At 38.3% G+C, this 26,646-nt stretch overlaps 1 pseudogene; it reads right to left on the reverse strand.

Moving 5' to 3' along the window:
* Window positions 1-16,410: 16,410 nt before the first annotated feature.
* LOC101834922 overlaps window positions 16,411-26,646 on the reverse strand; it is a 47,788-nt pseudogene continuing 37,552 nt past the window's right edge.

The raw sequence follows: 26,646 nt of genomic DNA on the forward strand, positions 1-26,646 counted from the left end.
TGATGATGGCCACCTTAGGACTCAGATAGGAAATAACTTGACATATAAATAAACTTCTCATGAGTGTCTGGGTCGATAGGGCAATGGTAGGAGAGATTTGCAACACTGGCAGTGGTTCAAAGGTCAAGGACAAAATATTTTAAACTTATTTCAAGGTGACAGAAAGAAATATGAAAAGATAAGACAAGGGATTCACAAAGAGGAGACTGTAAGTTTAGGGAACTGTTGAAGCAACAGAGTTATTTCTAAGATTAAATAGATTTCACCTGAAATGCAGAAATGAGAAAAGACCAAATGGAAGCCACATATATTTAAGAAAAGAAACAAGGTAAACAACATGGTGGTTTGTTTATAGGGTTCCAAAACCAGAAAGGCAGCGTTCTCCTTATGCCTGCCTTCAGTTTGCTTTCATTTGCTATAGTTTTTCTACATTTCTTAACTTCTTTATCTTACAATCTTGAAGCTGAAATTTATAACCATGCAGTTTATATGTTAAAGCTTACTCATTCCAGAAAAACAAACGAAGTTTAAATGTTATATTTGTCACAATTTTTATTGAATTTAGAAACAATATTATTTTACATATCAATCCCAGTTCCCACTACCTCCCATTCTCCTAGGTCCCCCATTCCACCCCCCCCATCCACTCCTCAGGGAGGATGAGTCCTTCCATGGAGGATCATCAAAGTCTGTCACATCTTTTGGGTCAGGGCCTAATCCCTGTATCTAACTGAGAGAGTATCCTTCCATGGGGAATGGGCTCCCAAAGTCCATTTCATGCACTTGGGATAAATACTGGTTCCACTGCCAGAGACCCCAAAGACTGCCCAGTGCTCCTAGCTGACACCCAAGTTCAGGTGTCCTGGTTTGGTCCCATTTTGGTTCCCTATCTGTTAGACTGGGATCGGTGAGCTCCCACTTGCTCAGGTCAGTTGTTTCTGTGGGTTTCCACAGCATGGTCTTCACCCAGTTGCTCATCACTCCTCCCTCTCTACAACTGGATTCCAGGGGTTGGGTTCAGGGCTTAGCTGTGGATCTCTGCTTCTGCTTCCATCAGCTACTATATTTTTTAATAGAACAACCTCATGACAGTGCACTTTTTAAAAACTTTTCTGGGTAAACAGCACTCAATAGTAAAATGACTCTTTACCATTCTTCTGGGCAACTGCAGTAAGTTTCTTCCTATATAGTAATGTATCTGTTCACATTCGCTGATAGTACTATCAGGGAAACCTTCAGAATATCTGTAAGACCAGAAGAACGAAATAATTTCTAAGAAGAGTATTAAACTCTTGCTGTCACTTTCTTGGTTCTAGGTGCTCCACGCCAGTGTGGACCAGAACCAGACAGTGATGAATGAGTATGAGACCTCAAGGATCATGATTGCACACAAGCAACTGCTCAACAAACCCAGTTGGCAGCAGCAACTGAGATCAATGAAAAGCCAGTTAACAAAATTGGTAGGATAAAAAAATAGAAATGGGAAGCTATATCCAAACTGTGTTCCTAACAAACTAGAGAGGGTTCTTGAATCACTTGTCAGAAAACTAAAGACATCCCCTCTGTCTTTACAAAGAGAGAGGACTGTAAATATCTGCACAGGTTTTGTGGAAACTAAAACTGAATTTTTTTCAGCAAGAAGTTAGCAGTCCTAAGGATGTAGAAAAACCATGTGAGAAGCAAGTACATGGAAAACAGGAGCAGTCCAAACCCTGAGAAGCTATAGTGACACAAAAAACACTAAGGAAATTAAAGGTACCACATCTGAAAAGAAGGATGCTAGTTTGGAAGCATTTCAAAATAGCAACTGCAGTTTGGTTTGAATTTTTATAGTTTCCATTACTAATATAGCTGAATCTTCTTAGATAAAAATAAAATGAAAATCTAGATTTTAAAAAATTGTTTGACACAAATTAGACTATAAACTAAAATGAACCAAAAGAGATGAAGGAGGTCACTTCATATTCATCACAGAAGAAATCCACCAAGATGAAATCTCAATTCTGAACAACTATGCCCCAAATACAAAATCATCAACGCTCGTAAAAGAAACATTACTAAAACTCAAAGCATATATAAAACCTCACACACTTGAGGTGGGAGACTTAAACACCCCACTCTCACCACTAGACATGACCACAAGACAGAAACTTAACAAGGATACAAAGGACCTAATAGAAATTATAACCCAACACTCCATACAAACACAAAAGAATATACCTTCTTCTCAGCTCCACACAGAACCTTCTCAAAAATCGACCACATACTTGGCAACATATCAAACCTCAACAGGTACAAAAAAACCAATGGAATAATTCCATGTATCTTATCAGACCATCATGCCTTAAAATTAGCATTCAACAATAACACAAATCGCAGAAACCCTGCAAACTGGTGGAAATTGAATAATACACAATTGCGTCACTCCTGGGTCAAATAAGAAATTTTAAAAAAAATTAAAGACTTCCTAGAATTCAATGAGAATGAAGACACAACATACACAAACTTATGAGACACTTTGAAAGCAGTGCTAAAAGGAAAGTTCATAGCACTAAGTACCCACATGAAGAAACTGGAGAATAGTCAGTCACAGTAGAGAATTAACAGCACAAATGAAAGCTCTAGAACAAAAGGAAGCAAACTCACACCAGAGGAGCAGATGCCAAGAAATAATTAAACTGAGGGCTGAAAGCAATAAAGTAGAAACTAGGAAAACGATACAAAGAATCAATGTAACAAAGAATTGGTTCTTTGAGAAAATCAACAAGATAGACAAACCTTTATCCGAATTTACCAAAAGGCAGAATATGAACATGCAAATTAACATAATGAGAAATGAAAAGGGAGACATAACAACAGACAGTGAGGAAATCCAGAGAATCATCAGGTCATATTTTGAAAAGTTGTACTCTACAGAATCTGAAAATTTAGAGGAAATGAACAATTTTGTGGATAAATATCACTTACCAAAATTAAAGCAAGAACAGATAAGCAATGTAAATAGTCCTATAACACCTAAGGAAATACAAGCAGTCATCAAAAGTCTCCCAAGCAAAAAAAAAAAAACCCCAGGGCCAGAAGGCTTCAGTGCAAAATTTTACCAGAAATTCAAAGAACAGCTTATACCAATTCTCCTCAAAGTATTCCATGCAATAGAAGCAGAAGGGTCTTTGCCAAACTCTTTTTACAAGGCTCCAATAACATTGATACCCAAGCCACAAAGAGACACAACTAAGAAAGAGAACTTCAGACCAATATCCCTCATCAATATTGATGCAAAAATACTGAATAAAACACTGGCAAATTGGGTCCAAGAACACATCAGAAAACTCATCCACCATGACCAAGTAGGCTTCATTCCACAGATGCAGGGATAGTTCAACATGCGAAAATCCATCAATGTAATCCACCATATAAACAAACTGCGAAAGAAAAACCACATGATCATCTCACTAGATGCTGAAAAAGCCGTTGACAAAATCCAACAGCTGTTCATGATAAAGGTCTTGGAGAGATTAGGGATAACAGAAACATACCTAAACATAATAAAAGCTGTGTACAGCAAAGCTACAGCCAACATCAAGCTGAATGGAGAGAAACTCAAGGCAATTCCTCTAAGATTAGAAACAATGCAAGGCTGTACCCTCTCCCCATATCTCTTCAATATTGTACTGGAAGTTCTAGCTAGAGCAATAAGACAACAAAAGGAGATCAAGGGGACACAAATTGGAAAGGAAGAGGTAAAACTTTCAGTATTGGCAGATGATATGATAGCTTAATTAAGTGACCCAAAAAACTCTACCAGGGAACTCTTACAGCTGATAAACACCTTCAGCAATATGGCAGGATCCAAGATCAACTCAAGAAAATCAGTAGCCCTACTATATACAGACGATAAAAGGGCCAAGAAACAAATCAGAGAAACATCACCCTTTACAATAGCCACAAACAACATAAAATACCTTGGGGTGATGCTAACCAAACAAGGGTAAGACCTGTATTGGAAGAACTTTGAGTCTTTAAAGAAAGAAACTAAAGAAGACACCAGGAAATGGAAAGATCTCCCATGCTCTTGGATAGGTAAGATCAATGTAGTAAAAATGGCAATCCTGCCAAAAGCAATCTACAGATTCAATGCTATCCCCATAAGTATTCCAGCACAATTCTTCACAGACCTTGAAAGAACAATTCTCAACTTTATATGGAAAAACAAAAGACCCAAGATAGCCAAGACAACCATGCTCAACAAAGCAACATCTAGAGACATCACCATCCCTGACTTCAAGCACTATTATAGAGCTATACTCCTGAAAATAGCTTGGTATTGGCACAAAAATAGACAGGTAGACTAATGGAATTGAATTGAAAACCCTGAGAATAATCCATAAACCTATAAACACCTAATTTTTGACAAAGAAGCTAAATTTATACAATGGAAAAAAGATAGCCTCTTCAACAAATGGTGCTGGCATAACTGGATATTGGCATGTAGAAGACTGCAGATAGATCCATATCTATCACCATGCACAAAACTTAAGTCTAAATGGATGAAAGACCTCAATATAAATCCAGCTACACTGAACCTGTTAGAAGAGAAAGTGGGAGGTACCCTTGAACAAATTGGTACAGGAGACAGCTTCCTGAACATAACATCAATAGCACAAACACTGAGATGGACAATTAATAAATGGGACCTCCTGAAACTGAGAAGCTTCTGTAAGGCAAAGGACACAGGGAGCAAGACAAAAAGGCAACCTACAGATTGGGAAAAGATATTCACTAACGCCACATCTGACATAGGGCTGATCTCCAAAATTTACAAAGAACTCAAGAAGCAAGTCTCCAAAACACCAAAGGATCCAATTAAAAAGTATGGTACAGAACTAAATAGAAAATCCTCAATAGAAGAGACTAAAATGGCTGATAGACACTTAAGAAAGTGCTCAACATCCTTAGCCATTAGGAAAATGCAGATCAAAGCTACTCTGAGATATCATCTTACTCCTGTCAGAATGGTTAAAATCAAAAATTCCAATGAAAGTTTATGCTGGAGGGGATGTGGAGAAAGGGGAACACTCCTCTACTGCTGATGGGAGTGTCGATTTGTGCAGCTACTATGGAAATCAGTATGGAGATTCCTCAGAAAAATGAGACTCAGTCTACCACAAGACCCAGCAATTCCACTCTTAGGCATATACCCAAAAGATGCCCATTCACACAACAAGGATGTCTGTGCCACTATGTTCATAGCAGCATTATATGTAATAGCTAGATCCTGGAAACAACCTAGATGCCCCACAACTGAAGAGTGGATAGAGAAAATGTGGTACATTTACACAATGGAGTACTACTCAGCAGAAAAAAAAACAATGGAATCTGAAATTTGCAGGCAAATAGAAGGCACTAGAGGAAACCATCCTGAGTGAGGTAACCCAGACACAAAAAGACAAACATGGTATGTACTCACTCATATGTGGATTTTAGATATGGATCAGCCTATAATCCCAGTGAGTCTGGGAAACAGGGAGGTTCCCAAGAGAGATGCATGATACCCCAGAGAAGTAGAATGAGGCAAGATCTCCTGAGCAAATTAGGAAAATCTGGGGAGGGGAGAGGGAATCAAGAAAAAGAGAGGGGGAGAAGAGGAGGGGAGAAAAGAGAGGGGGAGCAGAAAGTTTGAGTTGAGGTAAGAATAGAGGAGAGCAGGATGAAAGATACCATAATAGATCGAGTCATTATAGGTTTGAGAAGAGAGCTGACACTAGTGAGATCTCCAGAGATCTACAAGGATAACACCAACTGGCAAACTAAGCAATAGTGGAGAGACTACTTTATTAGCTCCTCCTTGATGATAAGGTTGATAACTACCCTATATGCCATCCTAGAACCTGCATCGAGGGTAATGAAAGCAGAGACAGATACCCACAGCTAAACACTGAACTGAACTCCTGGAACCTAGTGACAGAGATGGAGGAGTGATGAGCAAAGGAGTCAAGACCATGATGGTGAAACCCACAAAGACAGCTGGCAGGGCAAGGGGGAGCTCTTGAATCCCAGACTGATGGCTGAGAGACCAGCAGGAGACTGATCCAGACTCCATGAATGTAGTGTCAGTGAGGAGGCCACAGAAATCACTGGGGCCTTGGGTAGTAGATCAGTGTTTACCATGGTGTATGAATGATCTTTGCGAGCCCATTTGACATAAAGGGATGCTCTCTCAGCCTGGACACATGGGAAAGGGCCTAGGTCCTGCCCTGAACGAAATGACAGACTTTGGAGATCCCCACAAGGAGGGCCTCACTCTCCCTGCAGAATGATGTGGGGATGGGGTGGGGGGTTGAGGGGACTGGTGGAGGGACAAGGGAAGAGGAGTGGGAGAGGGAGCTGGGACTGACATGTGAAGCATTCATGTTTCCAATTTAAATAAAAACATATATTGAGGGAAAAAATTGTTAGACTAGTCCTAGAAAATTTTTATTTTAAGTATAAATTTAAAATAATTAACATAAACCTTCAAATTCTTTTTTTTTTTTTTTTTTTGGTTTTTACGAGACAGGGTTTCTCTGTATTGTTTTGGAGGCTGTCGGTCCAGCCCAGCCTCGAACTCACAGCGATCCGCCTGTCTCTGCCTCCCGAGTGCTGGGATTAAAGGCGTGTGCCACCACCGCCCGGCTACCTTCAAATTCTTTTAGCAACTGTAATCACACAATACTTTTAATATTTCCAAAGATGTCAATGTGAAAGGTATCAAATCATATAATCTTAAAAATCAATAAAATAAACTAAATTACAAAATATGACGAAATTCAAAAGTTTGAAGGTGGCAGTAAGTTGAAAAAAAAGCATAAAACTGCACTGTTTTTACAAACACAGATCCAAAAGTGGATATATAATGAGTTTCCCCAGCTATAATTATTCCATATTCTTTAATAAAAGCAACCTGCTTTTCAATATGGAATTAATATCTACTAATTTGATACAGTCAAGAGGGGATTTTAAAACATTGACTCAATTTCTCCTGTAATCTACAGGTAGCACTGTGAATCTGAGGAGCAATTGAGACTCCATCTCAGATGGTGAACTCAGTAGTGTTTGGAAGACTGGACCCAGCAAAGCTTATTCATTCCCACTGAGGCAAAGCAGAAGCCCAGTGCCACTTCATCCGATGAACAGCTGATCCATCTAGCCTTTAGTCCCCATCCCCTGCAAGCCCCATTAATCTGTGAACTCTTTCATATCAATTATCCTTCCCATGAATGTCCCAATATTTTAGGTTTTCCAGATTAGTTTCTATTGATTGCAAATGAAATATTATTGTGTGAAATAACATTAAAAATATATGATTCCTGTGATTCCTAATGCTGCTGATCATAAAATCATGAATTACCAAGATGAAATATAGTATATACTCAGAAAAATCATATATTCTCACCATGAAAAACATTAGGCATTTGTTAGGGACGTTAAACTAACTCTAGAGAGAGGGAAAACTGCTTTTACACTGAGAAAATTACCCCTCTATAGTAGGAATGATGTGATTTAAGTCAGGGATTTCAGGCAGGAAAGGCATGACTTAAGACAGAGAAATCAGGCAGCAGTAGGAACTCAGCTTGAGTCCAACAAAACAGAAATTGCCTGTGAATGCAACACAGTATATTCATTATCAATGGATTCTAAATCCATTAATTTCCAGATACAATACATTACATTTTTTAGTTTAAGATCAAACTGTCTTATGAATTTTCAAAAAGGGCAAATGTCATTTTGAATTGTTTATCAGAAAAACTAAAGTATATCTTTGGTAAGTTCACCTTCATCATAACATAACAGCCTTTAAAAAACTGAAAATGTCTTTCTAAAAACTCTGATAGCATAGACATAGTAACCTTTGAAACTGTTTTTCTTAAATAGTCTTTGTAGTAGCAATAAATATCATTTAATTTTCCTTATTTTCCAGTTTTCAATAAAGAGGCTGTTTGGTTACTTTTTGCTGTTGTGGGAAAATTCCATGACTAAAGCAACTTATGGAAGAAAGGCTTGCTTTGGCTATGGTCTCAGAAAAAGACTCCATAAGAGAGAGGGGTGCATGGCAGCAGCAGTCTGAGCCAAAATCTAAGCAAACACATCTCCCACAACATAGATAGCAGAGGGACCAAATGGGGAGCGACGAGAGGCTGTGAACTCTATAGAAAAAAAAGAGTACCTGCTTCAACAATGTAGGGACCTGAGCTCAGTATCAAACGGGCACATTCAGAAAAAACTTTCAGACATGGCAGCATGGGTCTGTAACCCAGAACCATCAGGGACGAAGACAGGTCTTGCCAACCACCAGCTTAGCCCCAGGTATAGTTTGATTCCCTGTCTCAGAGCAGGACACCTGATATCTTCCTCTGGCTTCCACATTTGAACACAGGCACATATACATGTGCATACAAGAAAGAGTAAAACACTCAAAACTGCATTTCTTTCTTTAAGAGTATACATTTGTCAAGTTAAAAGACTTGGAAAATTATTATTAATTTATAGACTAAATTCAGGATGAGAAATTCTGTTTCTGTGCTATCTTAGCCTTGCAGACTCAAAGCAAGTTTCTTCAAAGATATCATGTCATCTGCCTTCCACTGAAATCCATTTTCTTCTGAAACAACAGGGCCCTGAAAATAGTATTGGGTAGAAAAGCAATTTTATCCAAGTCAAAGAACAGATGAGGACTGTTTGCCTCTGATGTCTGCATAGATGACATTTAGACAGTGCATTGAAAACTAATTGGACAAAGTAGTTCAGAAAGTCTAAGACTTTCATTTCATAATTATTTCCTCCACAACTGATTGGAGCAGAAGGTGATATAGGAGTCAACGGCAATTGGAGTGATAGCTCAAAAATAATGCTCAATAACCAAACCGCAATGCATAATTTTTAGTTTGGAGAAATGTCTACTTTCTTTCTCCACAAACTGAAAAGTCATTATTCTTAACTTTACAGAGACATACTTAGGGCAAATAGTTTTTAAAGTTCATTTCAAAATTTATGGTGGCCAATCTCAAATTCTTCTGGCTTTCCATGCTTTGGAACCATCTTCAGAGCACTATGCAGCTCTCATGGTTTAGATGTTCTCACCAGACCAAAATCCTAAGTTCTTATTTTTACTACTATTCATCCATAGCTCTCACCAGCAGAATAAGAAATTTATCATTTGTTTGGAGAATTTACCTTGAAGAGTTCCAAACCAATGAGATCCTTAGCTGAAAAGGAATTCCACATGCACTTGATTAATCCAGAACAGGGTTTAGGTAGCTTCTTTGATATAGGATAGGACAGGATAGGATAGGATAGGATAGGATAGGATAGGATAGGATAGGATAGGATAGGATAGGATAGGATAGGAATGGTTTTACACTGTGTGGGCCATCAGTCCCTATGAAAGCTACTCAGTTCTGTTGCAATCTCAAAATATCACAGGCAACATAGAAATAAATAGATATAGCTAAAGCAAATTTATTTACAAATACAGAAAATAAATTAGACTTGTGTGCTAATATTTTCCTTTAAGTTATTATAGTACTGTAACATTCATCAATTGGATTTAAGTTGGATATTTGAAGCTCAAATGAACTGAATGTGAATTCTCATATTTCTATAAGAACTGTAAATATAATTTTACTTATATTTTTGCTACTAGACAAGAACTTCAGTTTCTTAGATAGCTCTAAATTCTCTGTAAACAGACATACTGCTATTCCAAATAAACAAAAAATGTGTATCTTAAAGTTAAGTTTTATGGAAAAAATATTTGTGGCACAGATTGAAAAATACAGCTATATGTGATATAGATAAGGATGAAGAGGCAATAGAGTAGATATAGATGAACTAGGTCTAAATGTCAATGGAATATTATTCAGCCTTTCAAAGGAATTTTCGTATTGATAAATGTGACAACTTGGCTGAGTCTTGAAGATGTTATTCCAAGTCAGAGTGGTCAGTGCCAAGGGTCACACCTTACATGATATTATGTATTACCTATTACAGGAGTATCATGTGGGACATCCTGAAGAACAGCAAACAGACAAAGAAAAATGTGTCAAGGCACAAATCCTATCAATGGCTACCACAGAGCCAAACAGGAAGTAAGTACATAATAGGATTCAGGTCTTTGGGGGCTAATGAACAAAGTAGAGCTAGACAGACGTAGCAGTTTAAAACTTACACAATCTCATTAAATGCTCCTGAATTCTTCTCTTCACATGTTAATATGTGGTGAGAATTCTACTTCAGTTGTATCTTTAAAGTCTGTTGCCAATATTTTTTTCTTTCCAGTTAAGAAATTTTGATTCTATGAATTCAGATCAATTGGAATAAACAAATCATTTCTCTGTCATCAGTGACTAATGGAGTTTCTTTTCCCTCCAGGACCTCATGTATGGAATCCTAAAATGACTACATAGTATATTCCACCAATAGCAACCTGTGTGCCACACCTAGAAGGCAATGGGTACATTTGTACACTTTAAAGGGAAAGGAGCTATTGGGTGCTCACGTTTCCTGAATGAAAATGTTCAGAGAAACTACTATTCACTGCTGAATGCATAAGAAGATAATAAGAAGCAACTGTAGGGGCTCAGTGGTTAAGAGCACTGGCTGCTCTTCCAGAGGTCATGAGTTCAATTCCCAGCAACTGTATGGTGGCTCACAACCATTCATAATGAGATCTGGTGCCCCCTTCTGGCCTGCAGGCATACATACTGGCAGAACACTGTGCATCTAATAAACAAATAAACCTTTTTAAAAAGCAAGAGATGAGATGTGTCAATATGAAGAGTTCATATCTGAATGTTAGTATGTACCACATAGTAACTTTTCAGTTGATGGGTAATTGCATTATATAATTCTGGCCTAGTGACATCACTGCTAACATTTATTATGTTGATTGAACTCTGTGTTGTTCACACAGTGACAAAATCACATAAGGCTGTATTTCTCAGATCAGACCCCCACAATTATATGATGAATGCCATATACCAGCAAATGAGATGTGAAGTAGGTATTATTATGTGTTCATAGATGTCAAGATAGTCTAGAAATTCCTATCATATAGTAAGACAATGAAAATGGAAGATGACTTGGGACCCAACAGCTCAGGATTCTCTACTTAATACTCAGGAAAGAGCTTGTGAATAAGCAATATGGGAAACTGGGAAGGGCTGGTAAAATGGCGTAATAGTGTAGAAAGAGGTGTCTGCCTTGCCTGATCCCACAACTGCTCAGTCCCAAATAAACACACAGAGGCTTACATTAATTATAAACTGTTTGGCCTGTTTCTGAGGCTTATTAGTAACAAACTCTTACAAATTAAATTAACCCATAATTCTTATCTATGTTTAGCCACATGGATTGGTACCTTTGCTCAGTGATGCATTCTCATCTTGCTTCCTCAGTGTCTAGCTAGAGACTATGTCTCAGTCTTTCCTCTTCCCATAATTCTCCTAGTCTGGTAGCCTCACCTATACTTTCTGCCTGGCTACTGACCAACCAACGTTTTATTAAACCAATACCAGTGGCAAGTCTTTACAGTGAACAAGACCATTATTCCACATTACAGTAGGTTAAGATACTTGCCATCAAGTTTGATAAACTGACTTTGATCCCTGGACCCACATGGTAAAAGGTAAGAAGTCACACTAGCAAGTTATCCTTCGACCTCCACATATGCACTATGGCACATCCCCACAAACACACACGAAATAGATAAGGTAACAAAAAAAGGAAGACTACCAAGGATTGGATAGTAAAGTAAGAAAAGACTGCATGGATGTCAGAAGATGCAAGGATGGAAAGTGACTTCAAAAACATCAAAGCAGTGAAAGGTTTACACATGATTCCTGTCCTGCCTGATCACCTAAGTTTGATTTCCCCAGGACTCACATAGTAGGAAGAAACCTACTCTGAGAAATAGTTATCTGACCTCCCTCCACATGTTATGTTGCATGTATATGCAAACACGTATAAACACACATACGTAAATCTAATAATAAAAACATTACATGGTGCAACATGCAATGGTGTGACAACTGCTCACACATCAAGCTAGTGAGAGACCAAAACTTGCTTCCTAAATCAATCCATAAGAGTTGCATTTGTGATTTAAGTCTGTTTGATTTTAATTGGCAACATTCATCACTTGGAGCACAAGCCGAGGAAGGACGGTAACTGGTTAGTCCAGATGGAAGATTGTGCCAGCAGTTGTTGTAATGGTTAGAGTGTGGGGGGGAATGTGTTTTAAGAAGTTAATATTACATTGACTGATTTTGTTTTCTTTTAAACCAACAGTCATTTCTGGTACAGTGAAAAGCAGAAGAGTGAAGAGAGGAGACTCTAAAGAATTCAGTGAAATCCTCGCAATTTCAATTTCCCTTTCATTAGAACACTGGATCATCATTAAGACAACCAGAAGACAAGGACCTTCTGAGCAGGGAAACACCAGGCCGTGCACCGCTGTACATGCAGATCCTTGCATGGAAACAGATATTCTTCAACTGGGAAACAGCAGCAAAAAGCAGAGTAAGCATCCCAGGCAACTCCACAGGAGCTTGATGAATTAGAGAAGCTGCTAAGGTTTTGTGTTGTTAGGGATTCATCCTAATCCAATCTTGAGGGCTTTTGGGATAATGACCTGGATGGGATAGGGAAAAGATGAAACCACACAGCATTAAACATTACAATACAATACTTAGAAATTCCAGAGAAGAGCCTGCGATTGGAAGTCTGATAGTGACAGCTTCACCAACAGGCAAGGATAAAGAATGAGGGGATGCACCCTTATTAAATGTCCATAGGCATTTTTCCTTGGCTTTTCCCAAGGGGCTGTGCATTGCCTAATTTAGAAAGCAGAATGTGCAAAGGAGGAATTTATTTACCTGACCCCAATACTGAGCATCCGGTGTTGTGAGGGTCAGCAGCTATGAGATGTGGTGGGTGTAGAATGAGCAGAACAAGGAACGGTATATTTGTATTGCAAGCAACCACATAGAGAAGGAAGTATTAATTAGGCCAAAGGTTATGACTCAAGTAAATTCTATAATGTAGATGTTTCAAAATGTGTGTGGAGGTAGCTACTACATTAGCCAGACTCAGGGTGCTCCTCATCTCTCCCCACAAGCTTCAGTTTACTAAAACCACATGTAGAGGGAAGTTTCTATGGATTCTGAAAATTGTGTTTTCTTCTATTTATATCGGATGCAAATATAATTAATAGAACATGTGCATTACTTTTTATGAATAATGACTTTTATGAGTGACTACTCATTCAGTCAACAACCTAAGGAACCTTGAAAAACACTGACAAAATCATCTAATGCATACCAGGAACAACATTTATAAAGTCTTCTAAAATATTTGAATATTGATTTTAGACACAATGAACTCAAAACCCTCAGTTGAAACTGTCCTAAAAACTGAGGGACAGGCAAGCACAAGGAGGAAGGGAACTCTAGCACCACAGCTATCTGAGGCCTGGGCTGACAGGAAACTGAAAAGGCAATTATGGGCACACAAGGACAAGTTGCAAAGAAAGACACATATACACTTGGATCTTGTCCTGAGGGAGACTTGCACTTTTGTGACTGTTCCCCTGGGAGATGTTCAAGTCTCAAGGGTAAGCGGGAAGAAAATCTTCACACTTCATGGAAACTCAAACAATCCTAGAACAGGAAGTAGGAAAGTAAACTTCCAATTGGTCCCTAAAATTCATCCTCCCAAAACCCACTCAAAGAAGGCCTATCCTCAGCAAGACTTGTTTTGCCAGATTCTAGCCAATAGGGCTTTGTCCCAGAGTCTAACCAATCCCCAATCCCTGCCCAGTCTATCCTTCATAGCATGGGGAAGGGATCCTCAATGTCAGCCATCTCTTGGGTGACAAAGTATGGAAACCTGAGAAGCTCTGAGAACTTTGCTGCTCAGATACATGGGCTCTCCAAAAGACCCAGATATACTCCAAAAAAAAACCTCACTTGTTACCACATCAACCAGCCTCCTATGCAACAGGGATCATGGCTGAAAGCACGAGCACCTGATTCTGTTCAGACCCCTTTCCCAGGTAGACAGAGGGACAAGGGCTGAAGTAGGCTCAGCAGTAGACTTCTCACCTGCATTCGCAAAGCCCTGAGTTCTGCCCTAGCAGAGGGAACATTTGCATCTCAGTCAACAACACAACTGGAACTTCCCATCCAATCAGCAGGGAGTCTGGAACAATAGAGTTGTTCACTTCCATTAATTGTATGCTATCTATCAACCAAACATGTCAAGACATACTGAACAGTGTAAACACAAGACTCAGAAACACTGCAGGTAAGGCAGTAATACGGGTATTATCAAACAGGAATTTTATGGCAGCAATTTATGTACGAAGAGCTTGAACAGAAACACGTTGCTGAAGGAGAGAATGCAGGTGGGAACTGGCACAGCCTGGCACGGGTGTAGTGTAAGGCTACAGCAATCAAGACAGCTGGGATCAGGAAGGAAAAGGCAAATAGATCAACAGAGAACAAACAGGCTAAACAGCCCAGACTAGCCCTGACAGTTATGGCCAACTGAGCTTCCACAACTGAACCAAAGCAACTTCAGAGCCAAAAAGAGGTGCTTCCAGCAAAGGTCACTGGGACATACACAAAAATATACCTAGAAACAGTTTTTATGAGTTTTGTCAATGTTAACTCAAAAGAGATCATAGACCTAAACATAAAACACAAGACTCCATAAATTTTTCCAGAAAATAAGGCACAGGGAAAAACCCAAATGATAGTCATGTGCTGGTGATGGCTCTTTAGTTAAAATAACAAAAGTGCAATCCGTGAAGGGGAAAATTAAGTTCAATCTTATTGAAATTATCCATCAACCACACTTGTATGTATTTAGTCCAATGTGTTGGGCTAATCCACACAAAACTCACACATGAATATTTATAGAAGCTTCATTCATAATTTTCAATTGCTGTAAACCAACAGTTTCCTTCAGTAAGTGAATAGGCAAACATCATACAGTGGCATATTATCCAGTAATACAGAAAAATTGTCTATCAAGGGGCACACAGACTGTTAGCATTATTATTTATTTAGTTCAGAGATTTGCGACTTGATCTCAATGGTAGATCAGACTGGCCTTCAATTTAGTTACCAAGCTGGCCTTGAAATCACAGTGATGCCCCTGTTTCAACACTTGGAGTGATTGGATTTCAGGCATTTGCTATACCATGTCGTCTTCTTTTTTACTTAAATTTTTTTCTTTTTTTATATTTGCAGTGATTACATTTATCTATGCCACACAAATATATGGTCAGTTGTAATATGGTAACTAAATTTATCCTGTGATAAATTTGCTTTTGATTTTTAATATCACGAACATAGGGTTAAGACAGAGTCCTATGTATAATGTAGTAGTTTCCACATTTTTCTTAAGTCTTCACTTTAGATGCTTTTATTTCTAGCACTGAGAAGCAGGCAGTCTTTCAAATGCTCAAACATTGGAATCTTTGGCTTGAAAACAAGAAGCCATCTATTTAAAGGATGTTTTAAGTAAACAACTTACAAACCCCAGGGGTGGAAAAAGCCTAAGAACACACAAATGTGAACATTAACAACCATCATAACTGGGGCTAAAGACTGTTCATGCTATTCTTTCAAAATAGTATCTCAAAGCAGTATAGTTCAAAAGCTTTACAAACATACACATACACACACACACACACACACACACACACACAATAGCACAGTCACAATTTCTCCACTATTTCCTGTGTCAGTTATTTAGTTAACTTTTCCACTTGGGAAAAAAAACAAACAAAAACAAAACAAAAAAATACAGTAGAACACTAGACACCATGTTCACCACCTCGGTTACTATTCATGACTATAACTGCTACAGCTCACAGTCAACATCAGCAATGTTGCTTGGAACCAGTTTATACAGAAATCAGGTTCTTTACACCAAGTCAACGGTGGTCCACAACCACCAGCCAGTGTACATATGAACTAAATGTCCAGATCGGGGAGAAACAAACGCTGCTCCAATCATCTACTCTGCTGCTTCTCTCCCTCAGTTTATGTCGAAACAACATTCATGTTACTCTTGGTTTGTCAGGTTGCTTGTCTGTGGAGGTTTGGGCCCACTGACCCGACCCACTGGAAAAGTCTGTCTGCTGTGTCGCTTTCTGCATTGACATTGTCCAATCAGATGATTCAGGGTCCTGAGAAGGATGCTGAACACTGTCTCAGATACAATCAATCTGGAGCTTCCTCAAAGCACAGGCCACAACACTAATTTAAGTACAAGCCAAATTCTGCAGGAAACCCCTTACACAAAACTCAACACCAATGGACTTTTAACTAATGTTTTCATAGTTTTGTTTCTTTGTTACAGCCTTTAGCCCTTGACTGGCAGACTGGTTCTATGAAAATACATCATCAAGACACATCCTAAGGATTCCATGTCATCATGGTGACTCTGCTCAAGACTGAGGTGTGTATTAATGCCAGCTTGTGTGCAGTGCCAATGAGGATTTTATCTTCTCTGTACAGGGTGCATAGCCTTGTACTGTTGCTTCTGTACTTTTGGTAAAACCAAAATCAATAAAGAGTGACATTACAGTGACACCCAATACTCATTAGGAAATTATCTGGTTTAGTGTCCCTGTGTATAGATTATTTATATGCATATAGTCTATTCTACTGATCATCTGGTCAGCTGTCAAAAATAGTCTTCATTGTAAAACTTCTGAAACAGATGTTGAAGAGATCTTCAGAGTGTAGCCCAAGAAGATCCAAGACTAGCACATTATAGTATTTATCTTGTCCACACCACTGTATGTGAAGGATGCCAACCCCACTGTGAAGAATCTATTTGTAAACAGTTTGTTCTCATCCAACAACTGGGGATGCCTGGCCTTCTGGAAATCTAGCTTCACTGCCACTTCCTTAAATAGCAGATAAAAAGAGATGTCTTGAACCAACTGAGAAACCTGAGTTTACTCTGCCATTCTATCGAGTTTTTTCCTATCCAGGAAAATACCAGGGTAGGCTGCTAAGCCAGGTAAACTAGCTTACTTTCAAAAAACATTTTTTCACATAGTATATTCTGCTCATGTCCTCCCCTCCTCTATCTCTTTCCAGATCCTTCTTACCCACCAAACTCCATGCCCTTTCCTTTTCTTTCTATCTGTCTTCATAAAACAAGCAGGGGAAAAAAGAATACAACACACACACACACACACACACACACACACACACACAAAACCCATAAAAGCTCAAAATGAGGAAGCACGCTGTTACCACACTCACCATACCATCACTTAACCCTTTTGGAATACAAATACCCAAAGGAGGACTACCTGAACTAAATTTGAAGAATCACACCAGAATGTGTGATGTTCACTTGGAGGCATTCATTAACAATTTTAACTAAAGATTTGAACTTGTAGCATGCAAGACACTAGCATTCTGCACCAATAGGCACATCATCTTCATGCTCCAATGACTACTTCTTTTTTACTGAAAATATGAAGCTGCTGCATTACTCAAAAATAGTTTTATTGTCAACTTTCTCAATATGCGTGCAGCAATATTGCCAGGAACTGTGTGTCTAAGGGAATTTGCAGTATGAGATGGTCAGATCAAATTTTTGTCAGCATTACTGTATAAAGAAAATAATGAGCTCATGAACAAATAACAAAGAGATGGAGCATTCGAAAGAGCTAATGTTGCAAAGTGCCTGGATAAATTCATTCTGAAGGCTGGTACACTGCCTGTTGTTGAACATTTTTATCACATTTTCAATCCAGCAGCTCCAATTACAACAATCACTAGAAGAGATTTTGGAAAGTGGTTTTTATTAAAATTTCCCGTTTTACTGATACACTATCTCTTTCGACAATCTCTGCTGATTTCTACATTTTACCATCTCTAGTTGTAGCTGAACAGATAATTTGAAAAGCAAGGTGAATATCCTTTTACCTGTAATTAGTTTTGCCTATTAGATTTACCTATACATAAAATGAAAAGTCTCAAAATGAGATCTTTTTCTCATTTTTTAAAATTTCTTGGCAGCAGTAACATAATGAAGTGTTAATAATTTGAGGGGAAAAATAAATTGAATGGGAAAGATTATGAAAATATGTTAGTGAACAAAGGAGCTATTAGTATAGAAAGGTAGTGTAGTCCTCTAACAGTAGGCAATAATACAAGAAAAATCTATCCCATATATTCATTTTATGAGTGCTTGCTACTTGCAGAATCCTCTGTGTGCAAATATGGATAAACCAAGCATGACTTTTAATGGGACCTATTATGTACTAGTATGGTGATTGGCATATAAAGTAACACAAATGTCAAAGAACAAAATGATGACTGAGTTTAGCAATCTAGTTGGCTTTTAATTTTTATTCTCATCAGGCCATATATTCATAAAAAAGGAGAAATAAATATTCCAATAACCTGAACAGAACCAAAAAGAAGATAGAAGCAAATATATATAATATTATATATATTTTTCCTCATGTACACAGAACAGAAAGCTACAGCAACACAAAAGTAACTGACTGGTCTGCTTTGAGTTGCTCAGTTTTTTATGTGTGTAAAATGATGAAGACAAGGAACTTCCCTATCATGCAGGTGAGAAATTGGGAGCTGTTACTCTAACCTAATTTCTTAGAAGGTCAAGTAAGACATTTATTTACTTTCAGTTTCATGGGGAACTTTTTTATGAGTGGCCCCACTTTAGTAGTAGCCTGGTCTAAAATTCATTACAAAATGATGGCCTCTTTTAATTTTTATTTATTAGGTTATTGTCATCCCAAATGAAGATGCCATTTTCCACAGCTTTCAAGGGTCTTGAAAAAGACATATCCAACTATTGAAAAGGTTTAAGTGTTAATTTAGAGGGATCAGGAATGTGTATTCCTACTCATTTAAAAAGAAATTTACCCTTGGCTATTTAATTCTCACTTTGGAGATCACTGGATTTTTGCTTTCTATAATTCTTCTATCAGAAATATTTGAAAGGAAAATGAAAGAAAAAGAGTTTCAAAAGGACCAAAGCTACATAAAATACAAGGAACAAAATCTACTAAATTCCATTCATTTTAATATAAAGATTGATCACAAGAAATCACAGAACTGGGTTCTGCTGCCTAGTACTTCCTCTGCTCTTACACGTAGGACTCCTCAGTCCAGACAGAAGGTTCACAGGGAGGACATAATGAGAAAGATTGTAAACAGGGCATGAGAATAGTCCATTTTCATTACATTCTACCAGGGGTGAGGGAACCAAACTTTCCTCATTCCTAAAAAAAAAATTGTCTTTTGAGACCTGGAGAGATGGTTCAGAAGTTAGAGTACTTGCTCTCCCAGAGGACCTGGGTTCAGTTCCCAGACTGACAAGGTGGCTCACAACCCACTGTAACTCCAGTTCCAGGGAATTTGATGCCCACTTCTGACCTCCATGGTTACTAGGCACAGACATGATACACACACACACACACACACACACACACACACACACACACACAGGCAAAACACTCAAAAATATAAAATAAATTAAGTAAATTTTAAACAAAGAAAACAGAAATGTCTTCTTTATCTTTACCAATTTTCAGGGATCTTTTTATGTCTTCCAGAGATTGCTGTAGCAAAAAGATTGGTGAATAAAAGAGGGCAATAAGTACTTGCATGAGGACATCCTTGTAAATGTCACAGGTCTGGTTTCAGTTTCAGCTCTCAGGCCTTGTCTTTATCACTGCAATGTTCGGAGGTTCTGATAATTTGTTCAATGATTTCTCAGGGGACAGCCTATCTCCCCTAACAGCAGGTGAGTCAAACCCTGCCTCTATCTTTAACCTTTATCTCGTGAACTGACCTTTTCCTATAAATCAGATCAAAGGCAAATACATACTGAGGGCTTAGGTGTCTCCTGGCCCTTTTCCTTATGACACTTACTCACACCTAATTCGCATTGCCCCCTCAACTTGCCTCCTTCAGTAACTCTCTACCTGTTGTTTTTAGCATAAGGCTTATCCTGCTGATAAATGCCAAACCATCTACTTATATCAGACCCTGATCCCAAAGTACACAATATTTTATTATTTACATAGTCCCTCACCTTTACAACTGAATTTTCATGTCATTTGCATTTCTGAATGACTCATCTGGAAGTGGACAATTATGAAATCCCTTGTAACTCTCCTTTCTCAAGGTATTTCCTCCTGGAAACCATTTTATTTCCTGAAGGTATGGTGGCCTGATTTAATTAAAAAGGCATAATCAAAGTATATTGTTCTTTTTAATAGATAAAATAAAATATATCTGCTAACATATTATTAAATAAAGGAATTGCAATTCTACTTCTATTCAAAATTATTCAAAATCCCTCTGCTATTTTTATTCCCAGAAACAGCTAATTAGATGAAGCTACAGTTCTCAGTTTTTGTTTGTTTGTTTTTTAACTTATCACTATTACTTTACTCTTCTTGGGTGTAAAAAGTGGGCTATCGGATGAGACAGCTCATGACCACGTACATGTGGGTGTGTATGGCTGGGTATCTGTTTGCTTATGCAGGTGTGTGTGTTTATGTGTGTGTCTGTGTGTGTTTATGTGCATGTGACCATGTATGTGCAATTTGTGAAGGACATAAAATATAATTCTACAATAGTCTATCCTTTTTATTTGACAAGTTCAAAACAAATATAGAATAACCTACAAAGGTATACACAGGAGAGGTGAGCTCTAGGTCCCCATCTTAGACCTAAATCCCACCTGCTTCCCCTCTATAGGAATCCCTGACCTGGGGACTGTAGCCATGTTGACTCAGCCCTGGACTGACAACCAAGTGACCAGGAGCCTGCAGAGAGAGCTGGTCCACTCCTATCCGTACTCAGGACAGAGGACAGAGTACAGAGAGCAGAGATCAGAGGTCAGAGAGTCTTGTATTTGCTTTCATCCACTGAAAGGGAATCCTGATTGCCTGCCTACCAGGAGAGGAAGAGGCTCTGGAAGAAGTGATGGGAAAGAGTCAGTATAAGAACACAATCAGCGCCAGGCAGTGGTGGCACATGCCTTTAATCCCAGCACTCGGGAGGCAGAGGCAGGCAGATCTCTGTGAGTTCAAGGCCAGGCTGGACCGACAGCCTGCAAAACAATACAGAGAAACCCTGTCTTGTAAAACCAAAAATAAAAAAAAAGAAAGAAAGAAAAAAAGAACATAATTAGCAACTGAAAAACAAATATGACACAACCAGAGTCTAGAGATTCTACACCAACAAGATCTGAACACCCCAGTGCAGATGAAGCAGAAGGGAATGACCATAAAATACCTTCATGAAAATGATAGAGGCCCTCAAAGAGGATATGAGAAAATCCCTTAAAGAAATGGAAGAAAAAACAAACCAAAAATTCGAACAAATGCAAGAAAGGGAGGAAAACACAAAGCAAATAGTACAAGAAACAATTCAAACAGTGCAAGGGTTGAGAGCTGACAAGGAGACAATAAAAAAACCACAGTCTGAAGGAAGGCTGAAAATAGAAAAACTGGGGAAAATGGTCAAATACTTCAGATGCAAGCATAACCAACAGAATACAAGAGATGGAAGAGAGAATCTTAGGTGTCAAAGACACACTAGGAGAAACAGATTCATCAACCAAATAAAATCATAAGTCCAACAAATCCCTAACACAAAACATCCAGGAAATATGGAACACTGTGAAAAGACCAAACCTAACAATTACAGGTATAGAAGAAAGTGAAGAAACCCAACTCAAAGGGACAGAAAACACATTCAACAAAATCACATAAGAAAACTTGCCCAACCTAAAGAAAGACATGCCAATAAAGGTACATGAAGTTTACAGAACAACAAATAGAGTGGACTACACAAAACATCCCCTCTCCACATAATAATCAAGACCCCAAACATACAGAATAAGGAAGGAATAGTTAGAGCAGCCAAGGAAAAATATCAAATAACATATAAAGGCAAACCTATCAGAATTACACCTGACTTCTCCATGGAAACTATGAAAGTCAAAAGGTCCTGGATAGATATTCTATGTACATTAAGAGACAACAGATGCCAGCCCAGACTTCTATACCCAGAAAAGCTTTCAATCAATATAGATGGAGAAAACAAAATATTCAATGACAAAACCAGATTAAAACAATATATATTCACTAATCCAGCCCTACAGAAAGTTATAGAAGGAAAACTCCAATCCAAGGAAGTTAGCTACAACCAGAAAAACATAGGTAATAGATAATCCCACTCTACCCACAGCCAAAAGAGAAAAGGGGTGGAAATCCACACACAATCCCACCACCATCAACCATTGAAAAACAAACAAGAATGAGCAATCAAAGGTAATTAATATCCCTCAATATGAATGGTCTTAACTTGCCCATAAAAAGGCACAGGCTAACAGAATGGATTTGAAGACAGACTCCATCCTTCTTCTGCATACAAGAAACACACCTCAGCTTCAAAGACAGATGTTACCTCAGAGGTAAGGGTTGGAAAAATATTTTCCAGTCAAATGTACCCAAGATACAAGCAGGGGTAGAAATCCTAATATCTAACAAACTAGACTTTGGCCGGGCGGTGGTGGCGCACGCCTTTAATCCCAGCACTCGGGAGGCAGAGGCAGGTGGATCTCTGTGAGTTCGAGGCTGGGCTGGACTGACAGCCTCCAAAACAATACAGAGAAACCCTGTCTCGTAAAAACCAAAAAAAAAAAAAGAGCTACAAACTAGAGTTTGAACTGAAATCAATCAAAAGAGATGAAGGAGGTCATTTCATATTCATCACAGAAGAAATCCACCAAGATGAAGTCTCAATTATGAACACCTATGCCCCAAACACAAAGGCATCCACATTCGTAAAAGGCATTACTAAAACTCAAACCACACATAAAACCTCACGCACTTATAGTGGAAGACTTCAACACCCCACTCTCACCACTAGACACGAATACCAGACAGAAACAAAGAAAGAAAGGAACTACTAGAAGTTATGACCCAATTGAGTTTGATTGACATCTACTGAACATTCCATCTAAACACAAAAGAATATACCTTCTTCTCAGTGCCACATGGAGCCTTCTCAAAAATCGACCACATATCAAACCTCAACAGGTACAAAAGTATTGGAATAACTCCATGTATTTTATCAGACCATCATGCTTTAAAGTTAGATTTCAACAACAACACAAATTGCAGAAACCCTACAAACTCATGGAAATTGAAAAATGCACAATTACATCACTCCTGGGTCACAGAAGAAATGAAAAGAAAAAATTAAAGACTTCCTAGAATTCAATGAGAATGAAGACACGACATACCCAAATTGATGGGACACTTTGAAAGCAGTGCTGAGTGGAATACTCATACCACTAATGCCCACATGAAGAAACTGGAGAATAGTCACACTAGAGAATTAACAGCACAGTTGAACGGCAGGATGTGAACATGTAAATTAACAAAATCAGAAATGAAAATGGGGACATATCAACGGACACTGAGGAAATCGAGAGAATCATCAAGTCGTACTTTGAAAACCTGTACTCCACAAAATTTGAAAATTTAAAGGAAATGGACAACTTTCTGGATAGATAACATCTGACAAAATTAAATCAAGAACAGATAAACAATTTAAATAGACCTATATTTCCTATGGAAATAGAAAGAGTCATCAAAAGTCTCCCAACCATTAAAAACCCAGGGCCAGATGGCCTCAGTGAAAAATTCTACCAGAAATTCAAAAATCACCTTATACCAATTCTCCTCAAAGTATTCCATGCCATAGAAGCAGAAGGGTCTTTGCCAAACTCTTTTTATGAGGCTTCAATAACCTTGATACCCAAGCAACACAAAGACACAACTAAGAAACAGAACTTCAGACTAATATCCCTCATGAATATTGATGCAAAAATACTCAATAAAATACTGGAAAATCAAATCCAAGAACACATCAGAAAACTCATCCATAATGATCAAGTACGTTTCATTCCAGGGATACAGGGATGGTTCAACATTAGAAAATCCATCAGTGTAACCCACCATATGAACAAACTAAGAAACAAAAATCGCATGATCATCTCACTAGATGCTGACAAAGCCTTTGACAACATCCAACACCTCTTCATGATAACGGTCTTGGAGAGATCAGGGATAACAGGAACATACCTAAACATAATAAAAGCAATATACAACAAACCAACAGCCAGCATCAAACTACATGGAGAGAAACTAAAGAAGAATCCTCTAAAATCAGGAAGAAGACAATGCTGCCCATTCTCTCCATACCTCTTCAATATTGTGCTTGAAGTTCTAGCCATAGCAATAGGACAACAAAAGGAGATCAATGGAATACAAATTGGAAAGGAAGAAGTCAAATTTTCACTGTTTGCAGATAATATGATAGTTTACATAAGCAACCTGAAAAACACTACCAGGGAAATCCTACATCTGATAAATACCTTCAGCAAAGTGGCAGGATACAATATCAACTCAAGAAAATCAGTAGCCCTACTATATACAGATGATAAAAGGGTTGAGCAAGAAATTAGAGAAACATCACCTGTTACAATTGCCACAAACAACATAAAATACCTTGGGGTAAACCTAACCAAACAAGTGAAAGACCTATATAGTGAGAACTTTGAGTCTTTAAAGAAAGAAATTAAATAAGACACCAGAAAATGGAGAGATCTCCCATGCTCTTGGATAGGTAGGATCAACATAGTAAAAATGACAATCTTGCCAAAGCAATCTACAGATTCAATGCTATCCCCATTGAAATCCCAGCACAATTCTTCACAGAACTTGAAAGAACAATTCTCAACTTTATATGGAAAAGCAAAGACCCAGGAGAGCCAAAACCACCCTGTTCAACAAGACAATGTCCAGAGGCATTACCATCCCTGACTTCAAGCTCTATTCTAGAGCTATAGTCCCGAAAACAGCTTGGTACTGGCACAAAAATGGACAGGTAGACCAATGGAATCGAATTGAAATCCCTGATTTTAACCCACACACATATGAACACTTGGTTTTTGACAAAGAAGTTAAAATTATACAATGGAAAAAAAGGCATCTTCAACAAATGGTGCTGGCATAACTGGATGCTGGCATGTAGAAGACTGCAGATAGATCCATGTCTATCGCCATACACAAAACTTAAGTCCAAATGGATTAAAGATCTTAACATAACTCCAGTCACACTGAACCTGTTAGAAGAGATAGTGGGAGGTACCCTTGAATGAATTGTGACAGGAGACTGCTTCCTGAGAATAACACCAATAGCACAGACAATGAGATCAACAATTAATAAATAAATGGGACCTGCTGAAACTGAGAAGCTTCTGCAAGGAAAAGGACACAGTCAACAAGACAAAAAGCAGCCCACAGAATGGGAAAAGATATTCACTAATCCCACATCTGTCAGAGGGCTGATCTCCAAAATCTACAAAGAGCTCAAGAAGCAAGTCTCCAAATCACCAAAGGATCCAATTAAAAAGTGGGCTACAGAACTAAATAGAGAATCCTCAATAGAGGAGACTAAAATGGCTGAGAGACACTTAAGAAAGAGCTCAACATCCCTAGCAATCAGAAAAATGCAAATCAAAACAACTCTGAGATACCTTCTTACTTCTGTCAGAATGGCTAAAACCAAAAACACCAATGACAGTTTATGCTGGAGAGGATGTGGAGAAAGGGGACTACTCCTCCGCTGCTGGTGGGAGTGCCAACTCGTACAGCTAATAAGGAAATCAGTATGGAGATTCCTCAGGAAAATGGGAATCAGTCTACCACAAGACCCAGCAATTCCACTCTTAGGCATATACCCAAAAGATGCACATTCATTCAACAAGAATATCTGTTCCACTATATTCATAGCAGCATTATTATTGTAATAGCCAGAACCTGGAAGCAACTTAGATGCCCCTCAACTGACGAGTGGATAAGAAAATGTGGTACATTTACTCAATGGAGTACTATTCAGCAGGAAAAAAAGCAATGGAATCTTGAAATCCTCAGGCAAATAGACAGCACTAGAAGAAACCAATTCCACTCTTAGGCATATATCCAAAAGATGCACATTCATACTTTGAATTGATTCTGTTGAAGGGGGAAAGTCCCTCACAATCCTGGCCTTGACATATTTCATTCTGGCTCTTTAGTTCCTAATTATGAGCTTTAAAATTTGTAAATCTGTTAGAAATAATCTCATAAGTGTTTTGAGGTGCTACCTCTAATAACCGAACAAATCTGAAATTTTGTTTAAAATTACACAAGAACAGCTGAGTATTAAAACTTTTAATGATCAGAATAAATAATTGTCACTTTAATTAATATTATTGCAGGTGGTTGAACAAAACAAATATAAGCCTCATAATGCCCTTGCACACATTTGACAAATACAAAGTAAGACACCCAGCAGCTTATTACTTAGAAGGACACTGAAGCCTGAAGCACATGTATTAAATTTGGGCAGTCTTGGTGAAAATGAGAACCGGCTTCCTCATTATACATCCTGACATCCTTCATCTCAAACCAAACAAGAGAATAGAGCAAGAGAAACTAGGGATATTTTCTGCATAAAGAACCATATAATCCTT

Source organism: Mesocricetus auratus, unplaced genomic scaffold (assembly GCF_017639785.1).
Source record: "Mesocricetus auratus isolate SY011 unplaced genomic scaffold, BCM_Maur_2.0 Super-Scaffold_100013, whole genome shotgun sequence".
In the NCBI taxonomy this organism is placed as follows: domain Eukaryota; kingdom Metazoa; phylum Chordata; class Mammalia; order Rodentia; family Cricetidae; genus Mesocricetus; species Mesocricetus auratus.